We start from the raw sequence: 22,118 nt of genomic DNA, 5'->3' as shown, positions 1-22,118 counted from the left end.
CCATTATTGACCTCATTTGCCCTCCAGGATGTTTAGGTCTCAAACTCCCCAGCAGGGCATACATATATAGTCATAGCCCAGTGGAGATCCAGGCACTGCCAGTGATTCATCAGAGAAGGACGGAGCAACCAGCAGGTCGGGGCCAGCTGCCAGGAGCAGTGATGTGCTTTACCTCTCATGGTTCAGCAACACGTGATCTGTGCCAGCCCCCTGGTTTATTATGAGTGATTAGATAAGGGAGGTCAGGGATTAGATGTGTCCTTGTTCTCCTCTTTCCTCCTCCCAGCCCAATGCACAAGTTACCTGGGTGTAAGATGAGCTTTTGCAGAAGGTGTTAAAGAGCCAGCCGAGTGGTCTGTGGCACAGGCGGCCAAGCGAGAGCGGCCAGTGGGGCTGAGGGAGGAATGTCCCATCCTGTCACCACCCGTGGAAGCTCCTCTTGGGCACCTGGCTGTTTGAAGGGCATTAGGATACTGGAGCAAGCCCAGAAACGGGCCAGCGTGGTGTCTGGGGCCAGTGCACTGACAAGTGAGGAGATGCTGGGAGAAGTCTCAAGGCTGGTGCTGTCTTCAACTCCTTAACAGGAGAGTACGGAAAAGGTGCAACCAGCCCTTCTAGGAGAGGATAGGACAAGAGAGAGGTTCTCCTGCCCCTCTACTCTGCCCTGGGGAGACCACACCTGGAATATTGTGTCCTGTTCTGGGCCTCAGTTCCAGCAGGACAGGGAACTGCTGGAGAGAGTCCAGCACAGCCACCAAGATGCTGAAGGGAGTGGAGCATCTCCCGTGTGAGGAAAGGCTGAGGGAGCTGGGGCTCTGGAGCTGGACAAGAGGACACTGAGGGGTGACTCATTCCTGGGGATCAATATGGAAAGGGGGAGTGTCAGGAGGATGGAGCCAGGCTCTTCTTGGTGACAACCAGTGATAGGACAAGGGGCAATGGGTACAAACTGGAACACAGGAGGTTCCACTGAAAGATGAGAAGAAACTTGTTCCTGGTGAGGGTGGCAGAGCCTGGCCCAGGCTGCCCAGGGGGGTTGTGGAGTCTCCTTCTGTGCAGACATTCCAACCCGCCTGGACACCTTCCTGTGTAACCTCATCTGGGTGTTCCTGCTCCATGGGGGAATTGCACTGGATGAGCTTTCCAGGGCCCTTCCCACCCCTGACACTCTGGGATTCTGTGAAGAGGCAACAAACCAGAAAGGAAAATTCTGATTGGATAAACCATGGGGGAGAGAGGGGAATTTCACTATGAATGTAGTTGAACACTGGAGCAGAGGCCAGGAGAGGAGGTGGGATCTCTGTGTGCAGCTGGACACAGCCCTGAGCAACCTGATGGTGGTCACCCTGCTTTGAGTTGGGATTGGACTATAGATATCTGCAGAAGTCCCCTCCAACACAGGTTATCCTGTGATCCTGATGCCCTCTGTCCTTGGGAAGGAAAGAAGAGCTGCGAGTTTGTTCTGTAGAATTTACCTTCAAATTATATTGTGATGTTAATGCTGTCCCAGGCAGCACGTTACAGATGTGGTGGTGTGGTACAGCCAGGCTGTTACAGTCTTCCTCCTCCCAGGAATTTGTTTGCTTTACCCATGAGTTACATTGCTGAAGGTGGTGTATCCACACTAAGGGCTACAATTTGACATCGCTACATCTGCAATCTCTCAGTCAAGTATTATACAAATTACGCACCTGTTTTTGTAAATTACCTGTATAGGGGAATCGTATTGCTCTGAATGACAGTGAGCTACTAAAACTCTAACATGATTGGGCTTTAAATTTCCACATAGATTTAATAGTATTAAATTTAGGGTTTAGTCTTCTCATATATCAATTTATAAATAGAAATCACTAAAAACAAAACTAACAGAAATGGATGCTTCACTCTAACTTCAGTTTTGAGGCTTTATTTAGAAAATATGCAGTGGGATTAATTTTGTAGCCCAGAATTAAAAATTAAATTTGCTCTGAAAGAAGCAATTAACGAATGCACGGCAGTGAAATTTGGAGCATCTCTGATTTGCTGCTAGCTAATTGCTGGATGTTTTATTCACTCCAGCAGTTTTATTTCTAGTCAAGATGATCTTTGGCATCTGTTTTGAATTGTTAATAGGGAAATAATGCATTTTTAATAACTGCAGCTATTGCAGTAATCCCTTGCTTGCTCATTTTACAACGTTCAAAATAGACAGAAATAATAGAAGTTATCTTGCATAAGAAAAGTCTTAGGAAGCCTAAACATATAACGTACTTCCAGCTCGTTATTTGTCTGTGTTCCAGTTACCCACATGCCTCCTGGGATTGCTTTTTTTGATTTATTTTTGCTTGGAAATTTTTTTAAAAAATAATAAAATCAGTAATATCTGTAGCTTGGTTTCTTTGACTCCCTTTCTCTTCCTGCCTCCCAAAAGCAGAGCCTTAAGAACAACATACTGGAGTTTGAAGCTGCAAACTCCATGAGGTGCTCTGTATTTGTTAGTGACGATTTGAATACAGGTTTTGTATCTGGTGTGAAGGGCAAAATAAAGGAGCCACGGTTAGCCTGGGAGAGCTGCAAAGGGCCTGCAGCCACCGAGGCTTTTCTTGGAGCTGCTGAGGCTCCTGCCAGAGATGAGCTGTGAGATCTCAGTGGCCGAGCCGCTGGAGTATGTGCAGAGCAAAGCCCGAGCTCAAATGGCATTGAGGGAAAGGAAATTCAATCGTGTTTCTTGTTTGAAGAAGAGTGTCTTCCCAGCATTTTCTAAACATATCTGTGTAAACAAACTTCAGTTAGTACCAAGGCCAATGGTACCTGGGGTGGGTTAGAAGGGGATGATCAGTAGGTCAGAGAGGTTCTCCTGCCCCTCTGCTCTGCCCTGGGGAGACCACACCTGGAATATTGTGTCCAGTTGTGGCCCCTCAGTTCCAGCAGGACAGGGAACTGCTGGAGAGAGTCCAGCGCAGCCACCAAGATGCTGAAGGGAGTGGAGCATCTCCCGTGTGAGGAAAGGCTGAGGGAGCTGGGGCTCTGGAGCTGGACAAGAGGAGACTGAGGGGGGACTCATTCCTGGGGATCAATATGGAAAGGGGGAGTGTCAGGAGGATGGAGCCAGGCTCTTCTGGTGACAACCAGTGACAGGACAAGGGGCAATGGGTGCAAACTGGAACACAGGAGGTTCCACTTGAATATGAGAAGAAACTTGTTCCTGGTGAGGGTGGCAGAGCCTGGCCCAGGCTGCCCAGGGAGGTTGTGGAGTCTCCTTCTGTGCAGACATTCCAACCCGCCTGGACACCTTCCTGTGTAACCTCATCTGGGTGTTCCTGCTCCATGGGGGGATTGCACTGGATGAGCTTTCCAGGGCCCTTCCAACCCCTGACACTCTGGGATTCTGTGATTCAGCCTACTTGTGTAGGTACCGGATGCCTTATACTGGTAACACACACATGCACTTCTGTGCACCTGAGAGTTGTCAGCTTGTCTGGTTCCAGTCTGAGGACAGCTCTGCAGCCCACCCCTGAGAAGCCTTCCTACTCTGCTGAAACCAGAGGGGGTTTTGGTTTGATTTTAATGCCCTGTAGTCCTGATGCTGCTGTAGCTGTCACCTCTTCAGGCTGCTGTGTGCTGGGGGACAGCAAAAGTTGTTCTGGGAATGGCTCCACACAGGAACATTGAACGTAGAACAGTGCCCATGCTTGGGAATAGAAAGTCTTTATACCTGCATTCTTTGTATGGCTGTGTAATAGATGCAACTACAACTGTGGACCGATTTGCTTACCACTATTACTGAAGCATCTTTTCATCCAATGTGTCTATTCACAATTATGATTTCCTTGTTCTGATTTGCATGACATGTTGGCTGTCACTCATTCCCTTCACCATCCACTTTACCTTCCATCCTTCTAATATTAAATTAGATGCCCATATCATGTCCAAAGACCATTTTCAAAATCTTGAAGCTAGAGATTTTTATTTTATTTTCTTTTTTTTTTTTTTTTTCCCCAGTGATACCTGTGAAAACAAAAAGATAATGCAAAGGATGTTGTAGTACCAAAGAAATCCCATCATTTTCTTGCAGTCTCTGCCCGCTTAATGTTTAATCAGCACCTCTGGGAGGTAAAAATATTATTCTGAAAATACTGTACTTATGTGAAATTTTAATATGGAATCTTTGTTTCACCAGGTAATGTTGGCTTACGTGCAACAAACCGCTGTATGGAAGATGCTAGAAGGATTGGTTGTGCTATTTCTTTTTGCCTGAGCCCCTGATAGGCATTGTAGCTATTTTGTTCCCAGAACTAGTTAACACAGAAGCTTAACCTACACTGATGTCTAGCTGACAGATGCTTCTATACTGTATGAGAGCGGTTTGGTTTTCATAAGCTTTTCAAGAGCACGGTGGGAATTCTTGCATGCTAGGTACGCTCAGGGAGAATTTGGAGCTTGTTGCTAAGATTCCTGAAAGTGAAAAATACCTATTTACAGATAAATCTGGTCCTTTCAACTCTTGGTTTCCTTTTTCCACTGATGAGCACTGTACTGTTTCCCAGGCTTAGACACGTAGTGAATATTTCACAGATCCTTCATCCAAGCATCTGTAAAGACATCCCACAGTACCCAGTGTATGCCGCAGTCCTGTGGTAGTTTCGCAGTGAACGATCAGTCCCAGGTGAAGCTGGCGCTGCACTTCACAACCCTTTGTACTACTGACATGTGACTATTGATTGACATTTTCTACAAAAAAAAAGTTGAATAGGAATCCAATTTCTAACTGAATACCAATTGCGTAGCTATATAACTTGGCACATTTAAGCACTGTAGCCTCTCTTCCTGGTATGCAGAGATTTAAAAGCTTGAAAATGTTTTTTCATATTGAGCTAAAGAGTGAAAGCAACATGGCTCAGACCAGCCAGTGGGTTGCGACAAAGATGCGATATACAGATGAACAAAGCAAACCAGATCCCTGACTAAATCATGCACTCTGTGCTAAGTCAGTATGAGGTTCAGATGATTATATAAGGCATCTGTGTTCAGACCCTATGGCAAAGGAAAGCTGGCATAATTATAGTAATACTTGTAATTTTCCACTTGATGCCTACGTGATCTGGCGATGCAAAAAATGGTGAATTGTGTCCATACTGTTTGAAAACAACCAGGAGCTGGCAGAATATCATGAAATTTACTATTTGGTTTTGGATTTACTTGTTTTTTTCTTCCTTCATTGTGTTCCTTTCCATCCTCCTCCTTTAGCTTGTTATTTAGTTTAAAGGAAATGGCCACTCGTGGTTGTGTTACTGATAAAGAAGTGACCCCGTCCAAGCTTCCTGCTAAGCCGGCATCCCTTCCTCCACCCGCCATAAAGCACATTCTAGCATTACAGATGTAGGTATTCCACAGTGCTGTTTAATCGCCTCTGTGTTGTCTGGTTCGTAGCACCATTCATGACGCTGGCAACTCTGCATGGAAACAGAGTTCTTCTTTCTGCTTTAAAAGGAGGTGGGGGGAGGACTAAAGTGCAGATTTGTCAATCATCAATATTTGTGTGTGTAAATCACCAGCAGAAGGGGAATGCATCTGTTCTGCCTTTTCAGTGGAATATGGCAGTGAAAATACCTGTGGAAAGCTTCTTTTAAACGTTAAAAATAAAGGAGCTATGGCCACAGTAGGCTGGGTATGTATATGACTACTTAATGTATTTTTTCTTGTGGGAAAACAGCAATTGCCCTTTCCAAAGGCCTTTTGCCTCAGACTTTAAGTGTTGGCCTAGGCTCATTTGATTGTTCTCCATTGTGTTGAATGTTCTCAGATTGAAATGGGTTAATTGGACGGTACTTACAAACAAGACACAGTATTTGTGGATTTAAGAACAAAACCACAAGAGTCTCAAGCTTGATTTTCCTAATGCTGTTCCCTGTGATTCTGTTCCTCTGTCTTTTTTCTTTCTTGCCCCCCCTCTTCCTTGGCAGGGAAGATAATGTTCTACACCAGTTCTGCTGTCCGCCTTCGGGGTCTAGTAGTCCATCTTCAAGATAACAGCGAAGCTCGGGGGCGCTCAGTGTGCAGTCAGTGCTACATCTCTGTAGTCCATCTCTCCTCTCTTACGGGTGTGTATGGGACTGACACTTGCATGGATGCCATAGGATTCTGATTCATGTCAAGTTTGAGTTGTTGCGAATGGCACAGCCGTCAAGTTTTGCCACTGATGCTTGGTAATCTCCTCTCTGTGCTTTTCTACAGCTCTCTTCCTTGTGTCCAGTATTGAAACCACACGCAAACTGTAAACAAATAAGTAAAATGCACCGTTTATTTACAACTAAAATAAACAGAACCATAAGTCTTTAAGTGTACTGTGAGTTTTGTTACTGTACGGATACGGTCATGTGGTATGAAGGGTACAAACTAAACCGATGCTGAGGATATGGGGCGGGAATGGAGCTGTTTCTTATAATCTGTGTTAGGCTGTTTTTACTGCTAACCATCCTAGAAATTTTTTTCAAGGTCATGTAAACACCAGTGTGACATTCTGTGGATGACACCATATAGAGATTAACCATTCTTTCTTTGCATTTGATTATTCTGAAGAACGAGCGCAGTTCTGTTGTTGCAGCAGATGCTCTAGCTGTGAGTGATTACATTTCTAAGCTGCTTTGAGGTCTGTCTCCTCATTTTGTCTGCCTGTGTTTGTGAAAGTCCTGTATCAAGCACTAGCAGAAGTACAAGATCATGCACATGTACTTTCTGATGAAATTATTATTGTCTAAGCTGTGCACAAGATTGTCGTTAAAGGAATGAACCTGTTCTTGAATGGCTCTGTAACTTCAACCAGGTAAATGTGAACCTGGCCATGGGTGTCCAAGACAGACTCCAAGTTACCATTGCCCAAAAGGTGTGTTGATCACATCTTTCCAGACACATCGTGTGGCTCTGAAATAACTGGGTGGGAGGGGAAGAGCTATTAAGTCTGTTGTTGCTATCAGAAGTTAAAATATTACTCCAAAACTTCTGGAGCTCATGTAAAGGTAGACGTGGTTTGGTGTAGGGTGAAAAGTTGACATTTACATGTGGTTATACATGGCTTTGAGGATGGGATAGAAGGAGAATCATCATGATGAAGAAGGGGAGAACTGTAAAGGTAGCAGAAGGCTCATTTTCATCCTGTATAATGTGCTTTTTTTTACGACCCTGAAGGGATCCGTATTAAAAAAACCCAGAATACAGGTTATTTGCTTTTCCATTTGATTTGATCTACTGTTTCTTAGCATTTTACCAATATTATCTTTCCTGTTAAATGTTTTCTTGTGCTTGCTTTAGTTATGATCTTGACGTGTGCAGGGCCTAAGGAAGAATTTGCTTGCAGAAGGTTAATGTCTTCATGATTTTGTAACAGTTTGTCCTTTATTCTGACTGCAGACTGTAAACAATATATGGCTGCTTCTGTTGTTTGTTATTCCATGTTCCTTAGTTTCACATGTTTCTTAATCACAGGGCATTACAATTTATTTGAATTACTGTAAAATTTGAATATTATGTGTGCAAAAATTGGGTATTAGCTTATTGCAGTTTAATGCATCCCTGGAAGTGCTCTGATGCTTTGTGGGCAGGGTAAATCATCGCAATGTTTGGATGGTGCTCGCAGTTTTGGCCTTTTGCTGCTGTAATCTCAGAGTTGCTTCCCATAGATAGAAAGAGTAGGAACTTCTGATATTTTGACTTGCTTCTTTCCCTCCCCAATACAAACAGCAATTAACTCGCTCTGCTTAGTATACTAAACTGAAGCACTGTAATTATTCACTTCCATAGGGTAGGATTTGTCCAATCTTTCAATGAGTATCTTTATATGTTTGTGTAAAGGAAAAGAAAGAAGAAAGGCTGCTGGTTAAACACCAGAATTAAAGGCAGTGCCTGCAGGTGCCAGCCCTCTGGCCTTGAAGAGGTGACATTTGATTATCCTCAGTGTGGTTATAGTTAATGATGTGTCTCGGGAGAAAATGAAGGCGAAGACTGCTCAGTGTTATTAGCTGTAACAGGACACTAGCATTGGTTTCTATCCGGTAGTTTTCCAATTAAGGGAAAATGGTGTCATTATAAGTTGGTGGCATTTGAAACAATTGGAGTTGGTATCCATAGTATCATCGAATCGTGGCATTTACTCTGCATGGAGCAAATAGAGAAGCCGACCTTCTGTGGTGCGGGGAAAGTCGGAAATGCAGAAGTAAACATTTTCCTATTTAAATAAATCATGGCTGGCTAAATCAAACATGCTGTGAATCTCAGGATTTATCGCTAAATCCTGGTAGGGGTTCTCTTTCAGTTAAACAGAGTTTAAAAGTAGATGACCTAAATGGTGCACACTGTTATAAAACAGAAACATTTCCTTTTTCTCCTCATTCCTAGATGAATTTGCATTGTTTCTGTGAAGAGTGAAACTGTCTCACTGTGCATTCTAGTATGGAAGGTGGAGTAGAAATGGCATTTGTCTTATTTTTATGGGCCAGATTTCTGTGCTCAGGAACTCAGGGGACTGAGGAAAAGCTGCTGATCTGAGGGCATTGAGGGGAAGAGTTTCTCCTTTGCCACCTTCAGGCACTTGCATGTATTAGATGCAGACTATTATGTTTTTTCTTCTGCAATGTAGAGTTCTCCTTTGCAAACATATTCAGCTCCTACATTCTTTCGAGTGGTTTTACCTAAAAAGGTGGGTGAGGCTTCAGTTTTGCGGAGCGGCAACTGACTTGCCGTTATTTTCAGCACGTGTTATTTGCCCTCTGTAACTGGTGGTGTGCAGTCATTAAACAGCTCAGAGCAGCGTGTGTGTGGATTCTTTAGCTTGGATGGTATGGGTATGGATTTTTATGTGCTGCTAGATGGAGCAAAAACCAGTTCAACTGTGATAAATTAGAGACTCATCTCCCAAAGCAGGCTTTAAAATGACTCGAACTAGCTGAAGAAAAAGGTTGTATAACATGGGGAGAAGAAATAATCTCAGATCCTGAGCATGACCGAGATCAAGCTTTTAAATTTAGGGTTTTTTGAATTTTCCCTTAGCCATTCCACCAGTTGTGTATAATAATTGAATGTGAATTGCCATAATTTTCAGCAACTCCAGATTCATCATGAATTTGAATTATGAATATCGCGTGTGGCCAAGGAAGCTCCTTATTTGAGCAGGTGCCTGGCGATGGCAGAATGTGGTGTGCAGATCAGAATGTAGCAGCATTAAAGCAGCGTTTAAGGTGAGGCACCTTGCCAAGTGGTGGGGACTCGGCTGCTCCGTCCGCACGTTCCGCAGACAGCGCCTGGAAAGGCTCAGTCCCCTCGGGATCCTCCCGTTTGCAAGGGTGACATTGATGTTACACAACACCGGTTTGTCAAACAGACCGTCTGAAAGTGCAGCGCTGGGTCCTTTGCCACCTCGGGTACTGAAACAGAGCAGGGAGTTCTCAGGTAATGTAAACCCAAAACATCTACACAAGCGTCTGTGAAAGAACTTGTGTTGTTGCCAGCGCTGCAAAGCGGTGGTAGAATGTTCTCATTTTCCACTAATGGAATAGTTCCTGAAGCGGAAGCCAGAGGGAGCTCCCCGGCAGGCTGTGGCAAAGCTTGCCCATTCAGTCAGTAGAAATATGGCCTGTTCTGTTACCTGAAGATGAAAACAAAGAGGAGAGCATCTCTGTTTACTTTTGCATGCTATTAGCACTGGAGATACAGAACCGTTTGATCCTATGGAATGACATAATGCATATATATGCCAGCATGTCCGAGAACCAATGTTGTTTACATGTTTTATACTTATCATCATAAATACGTTGTTTGCTTGTGTGGTCTGCCTCTGCCTTTCTCAAGTCGTAATGCAGAATATATTCCAGGGAAGGTGCGTGTGTTTAACAATATATGAATAGCCATATGCGGTATCATACATCCCACTGTCGGATGTCTGAGGGTTATGTAGGAAGGAGTATAAGAACAAGATGAGCACACAGCGATACTTCTCCTAGGCTCCGGTAGCTTTGTATGAGAAAATAATCCATAGGTGATGTCTAGTAGGTTTGCTAAGAAAGGAAAGGAAAGGAAAGGAAAGGAAAGGAAAGGAAAGGAAAGGAAAGGAAAGGAAAGGAAAGGAAAGGAAAGGAAAGGAAAGGAAAGGAAAGGAAAGGAAAGGAAAGGAAAGGAAAGGAAAGGAGAAAAGAAAGCATGAAAAATTTCAAATAAATAGGTGTTTCTGCTGTTAAAGCAACAGAAATTCTAGTTGTACTGTTCTACTTTTACTGAATTAATTATAAGAATTCATTTAAGGGTACCACACCTGTATTTACAGGGCATTTGGCTTGATGCACTTTTTTGCTCATGTGCAGGTATGTTTCATATTCTCTTTGAAGTTCCCAAAGGTGCCCAGCGGTTGCTCCGGCCGGGCCAGGAACTCCATGGGATTGATCCCCCTCCCGTCTTGCCGCTGAGGACACTGGTCCCTCCTTCCCCTCCGCAGCATTTACCTGAATGTGCAGGGGGGAACTCCGAGCTCGTAGGCGCCGGTTCCAGCCTGTGACCAGGGGATCCCTGAGGCCGATGTTCTCACAAAAAGGATAAAGGGGAGACAGAACTTGAGTCAATCCACAAGGAGAAACAACACCCAGTGAGTTGAGAGGTAGTTTTCCTGCTTATGTCTGGATCAAGTCCGGCCTTCTGTTCTCTGCTGCTTGCTGATCTTTCGTGACTCGGTGCTGCTGCCGTTGGGTTTCCACCCTGGAACACACAGATGTTCATTTACTGACCCTGAACAGAGGCTTTGGAGCCTTTCTTGGGGGTGGGAGGGACTCGGAGTGAGTTATCTCTGTTTTTCACACCAGAATGTGTACATGGTCAGAAGGAAACAGTATCTGTACAGCTAATATGTTTTAGTTTGCATAGTAAGTGTATAGCAAACATCTGGGTACTCATTAAAGAATGCTTCATTAAATAAAGGTGCTAATAAGGGTGGGAGGTCTCCAAGATCCTGCTCAGTACGGCTGCTTCATGCTCAGCTAACAGCTTGATCTGCAATTAATGTTTTACCTTAGTCATTGCTATAAAATATGGGTGTTGCTGTTTTCCCGTTAGAGCTGGGGCTAAGTTATTAGAAAATCTGAAAATAACTACCTGTATTTACTAAACCAGCTGAGCAGCTGAAATTTCAAATAACCAAAGCCCATTTCTTCCTACAGTTACGTTTATTTCCATATTCAAGGGAAAAATTGTACACAAAGTATTATTAATGAAAAATATGTCCCTTGCTAACTTCAAGTGTTTCAAAGCAAATGCTTTTGTTTCCACACCCATTAGAGTTCTTTGGGTTTGTTTTTTAGTTGTTATTTGTACTCTCTTTGACCTTTAGTGATTTTTGGTTGATGCATTTGTAGGAAAATGCAGATAATCAACACAATTTATGATCCATTTATGTAAGCATTCTTTTTTTCTGAGTAAATTATGCCACATCACGTTCCCCTCTGCGTTTTTTCTTTCCTAGCCAATCACTGGAGCATTGCACACCTGAAAATCAGGTAGAATTGCAATCTATCTTGCTCTTTCCCTCAATTAAATTCATCTTTATGGAGAATTCACTTAGTTGTAATTGATATTTTATAACAAGATTTTGCCAGGGGCTGGTGTAGCGCAGATAATTAATCTCAGTCAGGAAATGTTGCTCAAATAATTTTCTTTGGTAATCCCACAAGCAGCATTATGAACCAGGTGACACGTGACAGTGCGGGGAACGGGCAGGCAGCCCACAGCTCCGGCTCTGCCGTGCAGCAGATGTTTCTGACAAACAAGTTTGTTTGCAGCTCGGTCACGAGGTGTGTGATTCAAGCCATTTTGCTCGCCGTTGTTCTTTGTTAGCGGGCAAGCTCTCAGCTGCCTGCGGAAGCCTCCAGATTGCTCCTGGGGCTCTGGGGTTCAGCGTGAAATCGAGGTGCTCTCCACCGCCATTCAGCAATTCTGGAGCCTGCAGAGACATGTCTTCTGCTTTATTATTGAAGGCTCTTTTAAAAATGTATTTTCTTCTTGATTTTGGGAAGCTTAATGAAAATGTTTCTTTTTGCCACCACATGAACAGTAGTAGCTCTCCCTGCAAATTGCTTAGTTAACTTTAGTGCTTCAAGACAAGAAAATAGCCACTGCTTTATAAAATAAAACCGAAAATGACTAATAGGCATCGTCAACTCATTTAACATTTTGCATCAAAGACTTAATGATGATCAAAGAGCCAACAAGGGAAACAGAGCTGTAGGTGTGTAAGTGGAGCAGCAGGAACCCTATCGCTTCATTGCAGAGGAGGCAAAATGAATCCTGAGCTTTGCTTTCATGTTTCATTAGGTGCTTGTCACAGCCACAAAACCTAGGCCAGCTTGAGGAAGTCCCTCGTTGGCTTAGCCATGAGAATGGAGAAATCTGGGAGGCAATTTTCATTAGTCTTCATGTAAGATGCTTTATCTGTCCGAACCTGGAGTGGTACAAGACGCAGCAGTGGAGGCTGCAGTGTAGACGAAGTGCTGCCAGCTCTAGCCAGATGTGCAAGTGTCTGCCAGTTGTTTGTTTCAGTGAATTCTCTGGTACTGAAAAGTTAAATGCTATAATAGTCTTTGGGTAATAAGTGTGAAATTGAAGAATGGGGAAGATTCATTTAAAGCTTACCCGCTTTAGGTACTTTGACAATTTCTTTCCATGTTTTGTGTTTTGAGGGCTTTTCTAAAACCATTTCACAGCATCGTGTGTGTATATACAGATGCAGACAGATATACAGCAGTCTCCCAAGTATGGCTGTTCTCCAGATACAGCTCTACCCAGATGGCACTCAGAACCTTTGGCCCTCTCAGACGCATCTGGCACTGCACGGTCTGATTTCTTGGTTTGCATTGACGCTGTACTAGCTCCCGTGGGTACAGAAGTACCCCGAACTGCCCTGCTGGAAGCACTGTTTGGAACTTAGAATGGATATGGCAATCACTTTTGAACTCTGAAGTTATGTAAAGCATGTGGTCATCTTATTGTGATTTCAACTGGCTCCTTTTGTTATGGAAAGTCAGGGTAGTGAAAATTCTTATTACAGTAAATTTGATTTTTATTTATTCTATATAAATGTATGCATGCATATGTATATTCGCACACAAATATACAAAATATATATTTTAAAAATATGGAACTTATACACTCTGGTGTTCGCATACCCCCTAAAGTTTCTAACTGTTGGACAAGAGCCACTGCGGATGGGGCCAGTGCAGAGCCCTGCGCCGTGGTCCTGTGTCTGCCCGGCTGGAACCCGGCGCCCATGCGGGATCCCTTTGGCACTGTCTCAGATTCTCAGGTATGTTTACAATGCCTCTCAATTCACTCAGCACACGTGAGCAATGTAAACTGCCAGTTAACTGGAAAATCCTGCGTCCTTCCTATGGCCGAGGCTGCTCTGTAGCTTCCCGTCCCGCTTCCAACACGTGCGCCGCTAACCCCTCTCTTCATTGTTTTGCCACAGACATGCTGACGGAGCTCCAGTAGTGCTTGGTTTCCAGTTCTGTAGTGTAGTAGTTTGCTAGTTGCACGTTATTATATTTAACTTAAATTTGTAAGCCTTTTCTTCCAGAAAACAATGATGCTTTTTTAAAAATCTGAGCCCGTTTTCAGTTCAGTAGGTTCATAGCCTACAGAAGGAGCAGAATTACTAAAACATTTACTGGACATGTGTAGTGATAAAAAGGTCGTTTTCCATGTTTAGAAGAAGCATCATAACCTCTGACAGACTGATGCACTACAATTTAAATCATTGCATCTGCTTATGTGGATACCTCCATCCATTTTCTTTCAGAAATTATGAAATCAATAGAATAGATTCCGCTTTACTGAGTAATAGGGAAACAGCACATTGATCACAGGACTTTGAATCCATTTAACAGCTTGTGTCATTCAGTTACATTTCCTGGGAAACAAAAGGGGCACACATATTGATCTATAGTATCTATCTTGTCATCTGCTGCTGCTTCTTAAATGCTAGGTAATCAAAGAAAAATATCACTGACATGCAGAGAAATAATCATTGATTGGAAGTGCATGTGTTGAGGTAGGTTTAAAGTGAGATGAATTCTGAAATTGTAATCCCGATGTTTCTGGGCAGCTTTGACGAGCTTTGTCGTGGTACATGAGAAATGAGCTTCTGGCAGCACAGACTGTGGCTCGAGCTGCCTGCAGGTGTGTGCGGGGAAAGATGCTCCTTGGAGCCGTTTGTTTTCCTGTACATATGTAACGTTTGCAGCCTGAGGACTGTAGGGAGGTGCCTGCAGCATATGGTCACACACAGAAGTACTTCAGCTGCAGACTCTCAGAGCGCTTGTTCTGAACTGTGGATTTAAAATCTGCTGATGTGAGGATGAGAAACAAATTGTTTCTCTAGAAACTAAGATGAAGAGTGGAGCAAAGTCTGCCGGTGAACCAGTCCTGTGCTGCAGCCACGTACTGCTCCACACCAACAGGTCTTTTAGGCTTTGAACTGTCTGCAATCGTAATGTTAAGTATGTATAAAGGAGATATACCCAACAGGAATGGTCTCTGTGTTCACGGATGAAGTTGTAAGTCTCTGCTCTTAGGATATAATGTAATGGGGCCAGTTTGGTGTGTTAATTTTCACATTCAATGATTGTTTTTTTGCTTTGCTGTATGACGCTTGCACAGAGCTGCTGCTGGCTGCTTGAGGAGGGCAGTACTCTCACTATATAGCTCTCAAAAGGACACATGATATCCAAACACATTTTAAATTAACCATTCCATTTTAGGTTTACTCAACAGCCTTTGTTTTCTGTTATTTTTCAGTCAAGTATTCTGAAATGCCATGCAAGGACACTTGTAGAATTTAGATCTTTGTGGTACCTGGGTGGATACTGGTTTGGGGACTTGTGCAGAGAGTGTCCTGGTGTCTACTGAAGCTTCTGGGCTTTCTCCCTGTGGGAGGATTTTCTTACCCTGGGTGAGCAGTCACACACAGGACAGCAGTGTGCCTGACTTGGTTACTCCAAGTGCTTAATTCGCAGTAATCAAGAAACCTTACACATAATGTTGAAGCGGTTTCAGATTTGTGACTCTCAGGAACAGCGCTGTCCTTGCAGATGATCCGCAAACAAAAAAGGAAAGGCAGCTGCTTCTGGCCACAACAGACAAAGATGAGAAGTTTGAATGGAGAGTCAGTTTGTCCAGCCATATTATTAAACAAGATGTTTTCAAACACTTCAGTTCTCAAATTACATTAACATGCTGGACCTTTGCCTCACGGAGGATTAAACATAGATCTCGAAACTTTAATGTCTTCAAATTGAATTATATACAATTGGCTGCTGCTATCAGCAACACAATTCCTTTTCCTTCTTTGGAAAACCTCAATTCCCATGTTGTATGTATGGCTGGGGTTGTTTTCATGGCTCTAAACTCGAGCTGCAAATAGTAGTGAAGCTTGTTAATAAACATCTGATCTTCATGGAACTCTGGGAATAAGTGGCATTTAAATAATAGGCTTTACTTCTAACAAACCCCAGACTGCATCACTGCGATGTTTTAGTATGAAATCGGTTCTTCTGGCAAGACGTCACCTTGAAAAACAATGCTGACTGACTTTCCTTTGGAAAACCCGGTAGAAGGCTGGGGTGCCTAAAAACAGGGCACGCGGGATCGGTGTGAGCTCTGAAGCTGCTTCGTATGGCAGAGTGGCGGAGAGTCTGAAACAGCAGGGCCATTGGCCTTTACGTGTTATCGCTGGAGTTAATGCAGCTGGAGGGAGTTCTTTCAAATGAATTTGTCAAATAACATCTTCCACTGTACAGTGTGTTACTACAAAACTGAAGTTAGAGCACTTCTTGAAATATAAACTTCTCCACGTCCCCCATTGTTACTCTTGCCAGTTGCTCTAGGAATCCAGGCCCCAACTTTGTAAGTATGAACTGAGTTTAATATACTTCTGTTGCCTCTGTACAGAAATTCAGTTTTACTTTTGCACAGCATTCTCAAATTAATAAAGCCAACTCAGCTTCCTAATCTGACTATTTTCTCTAGATATTTCCTAGATATTGCTTTTCTTATAGATTTAAAATCTCTTTGAGATACTGTGATTGTATTTTTATTTGGAAAGCATGTTATAAAACGAGGTGTTTGGGCATTCTTCTGTGCTGAACAGTCCTGGAATCACGGCAGAACCCCGGGAGGCAAAGAGAAGCCTCCTCAGGGAGGAAAAAAGAAAGCAAGCTTGTGTCTATAGGTTGCACAGGGCTCAAATAAAATTCAGTTACATTTCTAGTATGCCAAGTAGAAAAATGTGGTCAGAGTTTTCCTAAAGCTCTTGTTTTCCTCTGATCTGTTTCTGGCTTTGAAGCAAACCTTTTGGTCACTGCACCGTGTGGTGTCTGGAAGAGATCCAACAAAAATCTCCCATCGATCAGTTGTTTTTCTGAACAATCAGTTGCCTGCTTAGGTTTGTAATCCAGCTTCAGCTGGTAGACCTGGGACAATGAGCTGAACTCCTTGAACAGGCAGGACGGGCTTTCCATGCGCAAAACCTCCAGAGCCAGCGCAACTCTGCTCAGGAATCGGAGTCATTCAGACCCCGAGTCAGGAGAGCTTTTTATTTCGAAGAGCAGCATTGAACATGTATTTAAGTACTCTGCTGTCTAAAAGGTTCATTAAAATATTTGGAACACAAAGTATGAAAAGAGAAAATTAGAAGCAGGAATTTCAATGGTATTCTTTAAAATTTCTAGTCCTTCCTTCTGAATGCTGCCTTTTTGTATGTGAGCACTGCCCGTTATGTCAGTAAAGCTATATCTGAAAGACAGGCTTAATTTGAACTATATTTTCAGGTTTTGTTCCAATGCCTGATATCAACTGAGTGATTAGTCCTGGCCTACTTACCCACGCAGTTCCGCGGCAGCCCCTGCGGTTGGGCTGTTCTGCGCGGTTCAGCCAGCCAGTCATGAGACGCCTTTTCTGAATTGAATCCCGGTGTGGACGTCGCTGCCGGGAGCAGCGCAGGTTTCCAGGAGCAGCATCCCTGTTGTGAGATTGCAGCGGGACCCCAGAGACCTCAACAACACCAGGGTCATGAGTTGGTGGCAACCGTGACTCAGAAGAGCCATCCCACATGAGAAAATCATCCGTCCAGGCCAGTATCTTGTCTCAGACAGTGGTCCATGGCCTTGCCAAGGTCAATAGACAGGAAGAGTAAGGCAGCATGCTGTTATACATGTCTGCCTTCAGTTCTTGAAGATATCTTGATTCACTTGCATTGCGCTAATTAATGCAGGGTACAGCTGCATGGCTGACAAATGATTCTCCAGCCAGAAAAGACACCGCAGCAGAGCTTCCAGCCATGTATCCGTCAGATGCCTCCTCGTTTCTGGGAGGAGCTCAATCTCTTCATTAGTTTCTGGTCTGTGATATTCAAATTAGAATTTCCCACAGCTTGTTCCTTAAGGGCCATTTGTTTGGGACGTGAGGCAAAGGGCTGCATAACAAGAGCCAGTGCTGAACTGCCAGCCACTGGGGCTCTTTGGCTCAGGGCTCTTTGGAGTCTTTTTTGGAATGTGCCCTCCGTGCCGGCGGGGCAGATCTCTGGGCACAGCCAGGCTCCACTAGTGGGGGCACTGCATTACTGGGCAGAATTTAGATGTGAGAGACTAAAATTAACGCCAATGTTACCTTACAAGTTCTAATTCTGTTAAGTAACTTCACCATATTGTGAGTGCTTTGGTGGTTTGTCACTCAGCGACTAATTAAAAGGGGGCAGGCTGAAGATGTTCCAGCTCTCTGTGTTGAAGTGCGGCATTCTGAAGCTGCCGCGGTGCCGTGCAGTGTGTGATGCTCAGCAATGGTGCAGCCAATGTGTGCTGGGTGTCCGGTCAGGCTGCCTGGAATCCCATCACTGCTCATAGGAGTGACTTCCAGCAAGTTCACGCAGAGTATAAAGAGCTGATTTTATGTGATGGCCAGTGTAATGGCTGGAATATCATTTCCAGTTTTGTTTCTGTGGGAGGGTGTTATTCTGGCTGTGATCCTTCTTTTTGCCTGCAGTGGTTAGATGCTTCAGCCTTACCGAGCAAATGGACTAGTAAGATCCAAAGTGTTCAGCAGCGCGAGGTTTCACACCGTCCTCAAGCAAGGGTCAATGTTTCCATGTAATGAAGCCGCGCTTTGGAATATTAAGAAATCATTTGATCCTTTGTAACTGAGCATGTCACAGAATCAGCCTGTGATGAAACGGGATTCTTTCTTCTGTGTGCTGCCAGTTTGTACAAAGAAGCTGTGACTAGCAGCAACTCACTGAGCAATATCTAGCACAGTGTCTTAAATATTTAATATATTATTCTGCCTTCCTTTCCTCGGCATTAAAAAGGTGCAGTACCATGCTGCTTCTCGCACCAAAGGTTTGACAGAGCTCAGAACTGTCTTTTCCCTTCACACACATGCACTCTGAGTTGTCATTTGCGGATGATGCATCTTTGTACTGTGATGCTCTGTGGGAATTTCACTTCTTAGCCAAAAGATGATATATTTAAACAGTCTTTATTTGGGATCAAGCTGTGGATTTGCTTCAACTACAATTATTTAATCTGCCACCATTGTGCATTTTCATGCCAGAAGAGCATCTTGGCTTTTCTCAAAGAGGTATTTTTCATGCCGTTTGCAGAATGTCTGCTTATGATATGTAGTTATTTGTGGCTTCCGTCAGCAATAAGCGAGGGAGCGCTGTGCTCTCGCGTGTCCTGCGGTTCACAGCTGATGAAGCAGCCGCAGCCATCTGCACTGATGGAACCGGACTGTCCCATCCAGCCCAGCGCTGTCCCCAGGACGGGGCCTGTCGCAGTGTGCGGACTCTCACAGCATTATCTGCTCTGCATAGTAAGAACCTCTGTGTAACTTGCGCTCCGTCAAGGGAGTTAACAAACACTCTGTAAAAGGTTTATATTATAGCACAAAGTGCTGGACGGCTAGAATTCCTATATTCTGTCTATGCAGTCAGCAGGAGCGCAGTTCCTATGCGGCTCTGCACACGGTGCTTACCGCTGTCAAATTGACATCTTTCTTAGAAATGTCTTAATGATTTACATTGTCACCGTTCCATCCTGAGACACCAAATAGCTTAAATTAAGGTCTCTGTCTGTAATGCAGATCAATAACACTCCGTGTCTATTATCACAGCTGGGGAAAGCAAGATAAAAGATTGTCAGTTCTTCATTCTCTGCCTTCTCTATGTCCATAAGTCATAAGGAGCTCCATTGATGCAGTTTCAGAAGTAATCTTCAGTAAGAGTGGTTTTATATTTATGAAAAAAAGTTTCTTTCATCACAAACATAGCAAAATAAGACAGAACTTGTGTCATTGCTCAAGGTACCAAAAAGCTAATTGTGTGTCTCGCTTAAATCTGCTAAACCATTTTGGAATATTAGCTTTTAAACAGCCAACTGCTAGGGAACCTGTACCCTTGGGTTGGCTCACTCCCCAACTTAAATTAGCCCCCTGTATACACAGTGCGAGTAAGAGGCGTTACACCCCTGGTCTTGCTTTTTGCTTCAGGACAGAACTCTCAACTGGAATTGTATTTACTCTCTTTGTCTATGGATACCCGAAGCCCACTGAATCAGACAACAGCTGTCCGAATTTGAGACTTTGATTTCTTGGTAATACTTTTATTTTCTCCTGTGTAATACCCTGCAGAAGTGGGCTATTGGTGATTTCTGTGCTGGCTGATGAAAAGAGATGCAAGCTCTAAGCAAGTTTGTAATACAGGAGTTGCGTGTATCCATATTTTAGCATTGAAAGAGGTTGTTATTACCAACAATTACACCCATTCTTCAAGTTTCACACCGACCACGTTAGTGCCGCCTAATCCCACGGGGCATAGCCCTGTGTGCCGCGTTTAGTTACAGTTCATGCAACGATTCCTCTGCCTTTGCCTGAAAATGTCAACAATTTTCATGACGAAGAGATGTCATTTAACTGACTCATCACTGAAACTGGTGCACTTTTCCACAACTCCCTACCTAAAAGGCCCTTGCAAACTCCATGGAAACCAACTCAGATACAGAACAGCCTGCAGGGTTGTTTAGAGCATTTTTCCCTGATAATGCAGGATAGTTCCGCAGTTTGTTTTCTTCATAAGTCTTTTAGCTCAATTTTCAGCAAGTTCCTTGGGCATAGTTCTACTGTTTGCTGGGGCTTTACTTCATTTCTTGTGTATGTACAGAGTGGAAATTGTACATATATAGACAAATCCATTATATTTTTAATAGTGTGTTTTTAATAGCTTTATCATCAGACAGCGCATAGATTTATTTCTGGACTACAAATGCATGGAGACAGTGCCCATTAGGAAACAACAAATAGGATTGTTAGACCATCCTGCTTGATCCTTTAGAACAGGGCAATTTTCTTTTTCCTGCCCAGTTAATTTGTTTAAAATGAAACAAACCAAAACAACCTTGAAGTAACCTAAAATAGATATATTTTTATTGTTCCCGAAACAGGCATTCCTGAGATTACTTTGTGTAGAATGAGATCTTTTGTTTGTTGTAATTTAATGATACTTTGTGCAGGATTTATGTTATTGTTATGCTTGAAATTAACTTTGCATTTTTGAGCAGTGTTTGGAAAGAAAGCAAAAGATTTAAATGATATTGTGGATGTAAAGAAAGAAGGGCAGTGATTATATAATTATACTAAACTTATTCTGTAAATTTAACAAGGATTAACTAAGTTTCTGTACCCCAAATCCGGATCTTTCTGAAGATTTCCAATTTGATTTCTTCTGTCTCCACTGGCTGTTTTTTCTTGGCCATTAAACTTTGTTTTTCATGTTGTCAGTCTGCTCCTGAGATTTTCATCATTTGTGGGGGTATGCCCAGGTTCAAAGGCCGGGGCCACAGCTGCTTCGGGGCACGGAACCCTCTGTGATATACGTCTTGCTTTCCATCCTGCTCCTCAGCACTGCTCGTGGATTTCAGCCACAGGATCCCAGAGTGGCAGGGGCTGAAGGGCCCTGGAAAGCTCATCCAGTGCAATCCCCCCATGGAGCAGGAACACCCAGATGAGGTTACACAGGAAGGTGTCCAGGCGGGTTGGAATGTCTGCACAGAAGGAGACTCCACAACCTCCCTGGGCAGCCTGGGCCAGGCTCTGCCACCCTCACCAGGAACAAGTTTCTTCTCATATTCAAGTGGAACCTCCTGTGTTCCAGTTTGCACTTATTGCCCCTTGTCCTGTCACTGGTTGTCACCAGAAGAGCCTGGCTCCATCCTCCTGACACTCCCCCTTTCCATATTGATCCCCAGGAATGAGTCCCCCCTCAGTCTCCTCTTGTCCAGCTCCAGAGCCCCAGCTCCCTCAGCCTTTCCTCACACGGGAGATGCTCCACTCCCTCCAGCATCTTGGTGGCTGCGCTGGACTCTCTCCAGCAGTTCCCCTCATCTCATGGAGCTTTTCCTTGTTTTGCTGTGATTGAAGAAACGACTCGTACAAGGGCGGGAGGTTTCTAAGCTGCAGACTTGACCACAGGAGGCTCCCCGGTCAGCTCTGAGCCCTGCTGCTCCCCGGTGACACGATGTGGGGGGAAAAGCCACCGCAGGGTGTCCCTGGGTGACATGGGTGCCCACGTCACACCGCCTCTCTGCAGCAGTGGGTGTTGGGAGCCCTCCCAGCACCGTGGGGCCTGTGGGACGCGCTGAGCACACTGGCAGCTATTGCGGCTCTGTGCTGCCAGCTGCCAAACTGATTAGATCTGGAGCTTTTTGCGGCTTGGGCTTTTTCAATGCCGTTACCAAGTACAAACCCACTGTTACTAACAGCATGCTGAACTGCCTCTAGCAGCAGCGGAGACGTTTCTAGCAGATTATCTCAGTAAAAACCTTTCGGGAGAGCCCCCAAAATGGAAATTGTCCTTTTTCCTATATATTTGAAAATGTATGCATCTCCTGACTGGAGCTTTTGGTTGCTGGGGAGCCTGCCTTAGGTGTCTGTCTTCAGAAAGAAAATGAGGTGTTTTTAATGAAGCTGTAATCCCGCTGCTTGTGATTGTATAAGGAGTCCCTGAGGTCACAAGGAGCTCCGTGGTGTTCGGCACCACAATCAAGGTTGCGCTGGGGTGGTGC

At 44.0% G+C, this 22,118-nt stretch overlaps 1 protein-coding gene and 1 long non-coding RNA gene across 13 annotated transcripts in view; both read left to right on the top strand.

Annotated features, from left to right (window-relative positions):
* The window catches only part of IQSEC1 (IQ motif and Sec7 domain ArfGEF 1), a 322,136-nt gene that overhangs the window by 146,116 nt on the left and 153,902 nt on the right, over window positions 1-22,118 (top strand). The gene's annotated exons all lie outside the window — the stretch shown is intronic.
* LOC135580434 (uncharacterized) lies at window positions 4,102-20,834 on the top strand. Its single transcript, XR_010474983.1, has 2 exons — window positions 4,102-5,358; window positions 5,943-20,834. It is a non-coding gene; the product is annotated as an uncharacterized LOC135580434 (long non-coding RNA).

This window comes from Columba livia, chromosome 10, assembly GCF_036013475.1.
Source record: "Columba livia isolate bColLiv1 breed racing homer chromosome 10, bColLiv1.pat.W.v2, whole genome shotgun sequence".
In the NCBI taxonomy this organism is placed as follows: domain Eukaryota; kingdom Metazoa; phylum Chordata; class Aves; order Columbiformes; family Columbidae; genus Columba; species Columba livia.
The sequence above is the reverse complement of the archived record's forward strand: the minus strand, read 5'-3'. Positions and strand labels throughout refer to the sequence as shown.